Here is a 7,971-nt window from a genome sequence, read left to right on the forward strand (position 1 = left end):
ATGCCCAACCTACCCGGCAAGGGGTCTCTTTTTGAACTGCCTTTCCCAAGGTTTCTTCCATTTTTTCCCTACAAGGGTTTTTTTTGGGGAGTTTTTACTTGTCTTATTAAAGAGTCAAGGCTAGGGGGCTGTCAAGAGGCAGGGCCTGCTAAAGCCCATTACGGCACTTCTTGTGTGATTTTGGGCTATACAAAAAATAAAGTATCTTAAGTATCTTATTGTAATTGTCACCATGAATACAGAAGACTTGGCTGAGCTTGGAAAGAGCTGGAGACAATGGGCTGCACGAAACACTAAACTAAAAAAAACACACAAACCACAAACACAAACACCACCAAAGCAATCATCTAGAGGCAAGTGTAAAACTATTGAAATGGCAGAAATGAAAGTCATCAGGTACAAAGAAAAGAATCCAGAGGGTGTCAGAAATACATTCACTCCCTGTATCTCAGTACTGAAATAAGCAAATATGGTGAATGAATGAGTGAATAAATACACTTTGCTATCCTTTCTTCAGTCTAAATAAATCTCTATTGACTGTGTTATGTTCAATTCAGTGTTGTTTCCAGGGGCCTAGAATGTCAGAACATTTTCATGGAGAAGCCATTCTGGAGATTCTATAGATAGATAGATAGATAGATAGATAGATAGATAGATAGATAGATAGATAGATACTTTATTAATCCCAAGGGGAAATTCACATAATCCAGCAGCAGTATACTGATACAAAAAAAAAAACAATATTAAATGAAAGAGTAATAAAAATGCATGTAAAAGCAGACAATAATTTTGAATAATGTTAGTGTTTACCCTGCCGGTTGGAATTGAAGACTCGCATAGTGTGGGGGAGGAACGATCTCCTCAGTCTGTCACTGAAGCTACTCCTCTGCCTGGAGATGACACTGTTCAGTGGATGCAATGGATTCTTCATGATTAACAGGAGTTTGTTTAGCGCCCGTCGCTCTGCCACAGATGTTAAACTGTCCAGCTTTATTCCTACAATAGAGCCTGCCTTCCTAACAAGTTTGTACAGATGTGAGGCGTCCTTCATTTTTATGCTGCCTCCCCAGCACAACACCGCATAGAAGAGGGCACTCGCCACAACCGTCTGGTAGAACATCTGCAGCATCTTATTGCAGATGTTGAAGGACGCCAACTTTCTAAGGAAGTATAGTCGGCTCTGACCTTTCTTACACAGAGCATCAGTATTGGCAGTCCAGTCCAATTTATCATCCAGCTGCACTCCCAGGTATTTACAGGTCTGTACCCTCTGCACACAGTCACCTCTGATGATCACGGGGTCCATGAGGGGCCTGGGCCTCCTAAAATCCACTACCAGTTCCTTGGTCTTGCTGGTGTTCAGGTGTAAGTGGTTTGAGTCACACTATTTAACAAAGTCCTTGATTAGCTTCTTATACTCCTCCTCCTTCCCACTCCTAATGCAGCCCACAATAGCAGTGTCATCAGCGAACTTTTGCACGTGATAGGACTCCAAGTCATATTGAAAGTCTGATGTATTGTATATAGGCTGAACAGGACCTGAGAAAGTACAGTCCCTTGCGGTGCTCCTGTGTTGCTGACCACAATGTAAGACCTGCAGTTCCCCAGACGCACATATTGAGGTCTGTCTGTAAGATAGTCCACAATCCATGCCACCAAGTGTGAATCTACTCCCATCTCTGTCAGCTTGTCCCTAAGGAGCAGAGGTTGGATGGTATTGAAGGCGCTAGAGAAGTCCAAAAACATAATTCTTACAGCACCACTGCCTCTGTCCAAGTGGGAGAGGGATCGGTGTAGCATAGAGATGATGGCATCCTCCGCTCCCATCTTCTCCTGGTATGCGAACTGCAAAGGATCAAGGGCATGGCGGACCTGTGGCCTCAGGTGGTGAAGCAGCAGCCGCTCCATGGTCTTCATCACATGTGATGTCAGAGCAACAGGCTGGAAGTCGTTCAGCTTACTAGGACGTGATACCTTTGGGACTGGGGTGATACAAGATTTTTTTCAAAGCCTCAGGACTCTCCCCTGTTCCAGGCTCAGGTTGAAATGGCGCTGTAGAGGACTCCCCAGTTCCAGCGCACAGGCCTTCAGCAGTCATGGCGATACTCCATCTGGACCCGCTGCTTTGCTGGCACGAAGTCTCCTCAGCTCTCTGCTCACCTGTGCTGCTGTAATTGTGGGTGGGGATGTCTCTCCTATGCTGGTATCAGCAGAAGGATGGTTGGAGGATGCAGTACCCTGAGGTGAGAGTGGGTTAGGGTGATCAAACCTATTAAAGAAGTTGTTCATCTGGTTTGCTCTCTCCACGTCTGTCTCGATGGTGGCACCCCGCTTCAAGCTGCAGCCAGTGATAATCTTCATCCCATCCCACACTTCCTTCATGCTGTTGTTCTGCAACTTCTGCTCCAGCTTTCTCCTGTACTGCTCTTTCGCCCTGAGCTGGACTCGGAGTTCCTTCTGCACGCGCTTGAGCTCATGCTGATCACCACCTTTAAAAGCTCTTTTCTTCTGGTTCAAAAGGCCTTTGATGTCACTTACAATCCATGGCTTGTTGTTAGCATAGCAGCGTACTGTTCTTACTAGAACTACAATGTCCATACAGAAGTTGATGTAATCAGTTGTGCAGTTAACAGCCTCTTCAATGTTCTCACTATGTGACCCCCACAGGATATCCCAGTCCGTAGTTCCAGAGCAGTCTCTCAGAGCCTGTTCTGCCTCAGGGGACCACTTCTTGAATGATCGTTTGGTTGTAGGTAGCGCCCTCACTCTTGGTTTATTGTGAGGCTGAAGCAGAACCAGGCTATGATCTGCTTTCCCAAGCGTAGGCAGCAACGTCTGTTTTCACTTATGAGTTTGTAGAGAGGGAGATCATAGCAACAGTAGACACAAGATAGAAACCAGTTGTGAGTGCGAGTCTGAGTCATCACGAGACACACAATCACAACAGGGGTTCGGTTTAGAGCAACCAATCAACTTAACTTATTATGAGAGAAATCAAATATAATTATGGGAAACCTAGGTGAACAAAGGGATACATTTTAGGGATAATACACCCTGGCCAACGAAGCAACCAGGCCCCATCTGCTTGTTAAAAATATGCAATATGTACAAATTTCCATTTTTTTTATTTATTATTGTTTATAATGTCACACATGAGCAAATGGAAGGGATCCATCCATGTCAACAATACCACTGCCGGGAAGAGAATTTAGAGTGATGTCGATCAAATGCCAAGTGACCTCACTTCTATTTCTCCCATGAATAAGTCTCTGCCCCTTCTGGGTATCAGCAATGTAAAACCATCCAGCTCCAGGAGTCAGGCGTTCTTGGACTCGAACATGTCTGAATTGGAACACTCAGGAGGTCTTTGTTCTTTCTGCTTTATTAACATCCTGTGAATGCTTTTTAGTTTGAATTTTTGGTTGTTACCAACTTCTGGCATTAAATGGGGGCCTGCTGGTTCTCCAAGGCTTATTTGGTGGCAATAGGCATTTTATTTCCTACTACTGTTATACATTCTGCTCTAAGCCCTTAAGGCCTGTTTCAAGCCCAACAACAAAGAGTCAATGGGCGACTCAGCAAGGGTTCATTACCCCTGTTCACAATATCATCCACAGATGTGGAAAAGTTTCTGAAGAGGATAAACCCCTGGAAGGCAGTTGGCCCAGATAACATCTGTGGACGTGCACTGAAAGCTTGTGCTTCAATCCTTGCTGATGTTCTGGCTGACATATTTAACCTCTCCCTTACACAAGCCACAATCCCGACCTGCTACAAAACAACCACCATTATTCCAGTGTCAAAAAAGGGCAAAGCTAACTGTCTGAATGACTACCAGCCCGTTGCACTGACTCCTGTAGAGATGAAATGCTTTGAGAGAATCATTATAAGCCCTATTCAAACATTCATACCAGACACAATGGACCCCCTGATTTATATATACAGTTTACATATAGACCAAACAGGTTGACTGAGGACACAGTTCGCACAACATTGCATACAGTTTTTACACACCTGGAGAATTAGAACTGCTACGCTTGATTGCTGTTTATTGATTATAGCTTGGCTTTTAATACCGTGATACCAGCTAAGCTCACCAGCAAGCTCTCCACTCTACTCTAGGTGTACCACCTACTCGCTGCACCTGAGTTCAGGACATTTTAACAGGCATCCCCAGTCAGTCAGGCTGGGGAATAACATTTCCAAAATAATAACCATAAATACAGGAACCCCACAAGGCTGGGTGTTGAGTCCCATGCTGTTCAGTTCCTTTACCCATGACTGTGTCACTTCCTAGCATAACACCAGCATTATTAAATCTGCGGACGATACCACCATCATTGATCTGATTTCTGAGGGTGACAAGTCAGCGTACAGGATGGAGGTAGCCGGCCTTGGGATGTGGTGTCAGGACAGTAATTTATTTCTTAACACCAGCAAAATGAAGGAGATAATTATTGACACATAGTCGGAAGACGGGGCAGCACTCACCACTGTACATTGGAGAGACTGAGGTGGAAAGAGTGGCCACATTTAAATTTCTTGGTATTAACATCTCTGAAAATCTCACTTGGACCTATAACACCCCAGACCTGGTAGGGAAAGCCTGGCGCCGTTTGTATTTTCTGAGAAGGCTGAGGAAGTTTTGACATGCAAAGCACAATCCTCACTAACTTCTACAGATGCACAATTGAGAGTATTCTGACGTACTCCATCACAGTCTGGTTTGGGAACGATACAGCATGGGACCACAAGGCTCTACAGCAGGTGGTAAAATTGGCACAAAAATATCACTGCAACAGCACTGCCTGCACTAGAGGACATCTATAACACCAGAGTTCTCAGGAGGGCCCAAAACATTATTAAGGACACAACCCTCCCACAACATGAACTGTACATACTGCGACCAGCGGGGAGACGTTGTAAGAGTTTAACAGCTAGAAGGGTGAAGGACAGTTTTCTTCCTTTTGCCATCAGGCTTGTAAATAAATGTATTTGCACATGCACTCTTTCTTCTGTTTTTTGCATTTTTTTTGTTTTTGTTTGTTTTGTATTCTTCTCTGTTGCTGGGTATTGTTTTTTATTGCTGTGTATTGTTATTGCCAGGGGAATCACAGAATTAAGAGTTTTGTTGTACCGAGTACATATAACAATAAAGTTGAAGTTGAAGAGCGGAATACTATAGAAGAATAAATGACTTGAACTAAAATACCTCCATCATAATTTTGGAATGACGTTACTTCTCCTAAAACATCCATGATTATGACATACTTAAAGTGTGAATCAATTTAAGTACTGATGTGCAAGAGGTTTTAAATGCCTGAACCTTTTATTTAATATGATTATTTAAATCCAACTCAATTTGTTAATTTTTAACACAGAAGAAGACATTTTGCCTACTATTTTAATACATCATATCATTCTCAGACACATTCGATCCAATTCAGAGCTTCTGAGGTGCTAAAGTGTACCCTGTATTAGACTGGGCACAAACCAGGAAACAGCGCTAGGCAAATTGGCATCACAGCGGCCTACTATTGAATCACTCAGTTACTTTGTGAATTACATTTTACTTTCATTTGGACCCAGGTAGTGAGAAGAATGAATGGTGACATCAGTGGAGTCTGGCCAAAGTGAGTACAGAGCATTCTGCGTGGCTTTATTTTACTAAATATGGCACTTAATTAGCAGAGGTGGCAGCTGAACACATTGCCATGGTTCAATCTGTATTTTCAGTAAAAAGATATTGTCTACTGTATGTCATGGATTTCTTTTCAATAAATGTTCCAAAGTTACTCTGCAAAGGCTTTTTTTGTACATTTAGAATTATTTAATAAATCTATTGGAGCGCAGTAAGTAAACTCTCCCTTTTACTTTAGCCACTCTGACTAGACAAACTTATTCTTAAGCTTACATAGGCAAAGATAAGAAAGACAGCTAACATGTAGCAAATCATCATGTAGACCGCGGAAAGTTACTTTGAAATTTAGAAACTTGAAGTACATCCATCCATCCATTATCCAACCTGCTATATCCTAATTACAGGGTCACGGGGGTCTGCTGGAGCCAACTCCAGCCAACACAGGGTGCAAGGCAGGAAACAAACCTTGGGAAGGGCACCAGCCCAATGCAGGTCTGAAGTACACAACTTATCAAATGATGTAAGGTATGCCATGTTTGTACTGAGGCTTAAGGAAATCCTTTGTTTAATAATAGTAATATATCCAAGTTTGCATATGTATGAAACTATTCATGCATTCATGCATGCATGTTGTGAATTTCTGGAGAGACTCATCTTTGTCCTGACTGCCCAAACAACCCTAAGAATGATGTTTCACAATGCTACACAAGCTCAGTTCCTCTCTTCAGGTCTACTTTTCATTCCAGTGTGATAACAGCAGTAGGGGCAGCAGTAGCTCAGTCAGTAGAGCGGGTTGTCCAGCAATCGGAGGGTTGCAGGTTCGATCCTGGCTCCCGGCATGAGAATGCAGCTGTTGTGTCCTTGGGCAAGACACTTAACCTACCTTGCCTGCTGGTGGTGGTCGGAAGGATTGGTGGCGCCAGTGTTCGGCAGCCTCGCCTCTGTCAGTGTACAAAGTAGCTTATCATCACCAGCGTGTGAATGACTGTTGTGTTGTGAAGCGCCTAGGGGGGTTCTATATCAAATACAGGCCATTTAACCTGCTCAACTGAAGAAATATGCCCTTTGATTCTGAATGTGCTGACTTACTTTTTAGTTGCAGATCCCTTTCTTTACACTTGGGTAACCAGACTGAAGGGTTTATGATGGACTTCCTAATGGAAGAGTCTCCCCATATTGCCCGCCAGTACAACTGAACACTAAACATTCATGTACTCCATAAACTTCATAAAGAACAAGCAGATCATGGAGAGGTGAACAGCAGAGATGATGCTCCCCTACCCAGAAAGTATTTAATAGACTTGGCCTACAGAACACTTGCGCCAGTACTCTCATCACTACTCACAACCCCAGCATTAAAATGGAGGCAGTAAGACCTGAATGTAGTGGACTTTACATTCTTACTTTTAATTGATCTCATTGTTTATTATCTTGCCTTCAAATACATCTCTGTATACTTTCCTATAGCTTTAAATGTTTGCATTTCTTTTTAATTTACCTTTTTCTATAGAGGTTGCTCCATTAATTGTATTAAGATGCTGATTCTGATAATTAACAATGAGCTGAGCAGACACAGGTACAAACAGCATTAAATCATAAAGGTTTTACTTGTCTACTCATTGACAACTATTCCTTACAAAAGTGCAGTCAGCGTTTTGATACTGAAATTAAAAGCTTAACTGCACTAATTGAGAAACTGCACACCAGTGAGCGAATATCACAGGTAAAGTTGGATTTCAGGCGGTCAGCTTTACGACACTGGTGAAGTTGTTCATTTAATAGCATTAACAAAGGTGTTTATTCAGTGGAGGATTGCTCTGGTCTGAAAATAACAAAGCACTTATAGTCTTTGTCAGGACCTTGAAGTACTCACTGTCATGCAAGCTTGGGCTGTCTTTTGTGGGGAATGACATGAAGGATACACTGGGGAAGCACTGAACAGATGTACCACAGCCTAACTGTTCTCCACTTCTGTTCTCAGCCAATCAGAAGACTCACAATGCCACCCAAGCCCCGCCTCTACTCCCACCTCTACATCAGTGGTTTCCAGTCCAAGTCCTCACCACACGAGGCTGCAGGTTTTTGTTCCAAACAGTTTCATAATCAGCAAGCAGTTTTACTTCTAAATGATCTCATTGTTTTATTAGAGTCTTTAGCTTTTTTCTTTTGTTCACCATTTAGAAAAGAAGAAGAATGTGAGATTTACATTTGTAAGAAATGTAAAACTATTGTAATTTTTGACATAGTTTGAGGTTATTAGTGGAATACTCCACCAAAAATGATATTTTTTAAGATACTTATCTCAGGTGATGGCCGAGAAAACTTTTTAA

The sequence above is a fragment of the Polypterus senegalus genome, chromosome 2, assembly GCF_016835505.1.
Source record: "Polypterus senegalus isolate Bchr_013 chromosome 2, ASM1683550v1, whole genome shotgun sequence".
NCBI lineage: Eukaryota > Metazoa > Chordata > Cladistia > Polypteriformes > Polypteridae > Polypterus > Polypterus senegalus.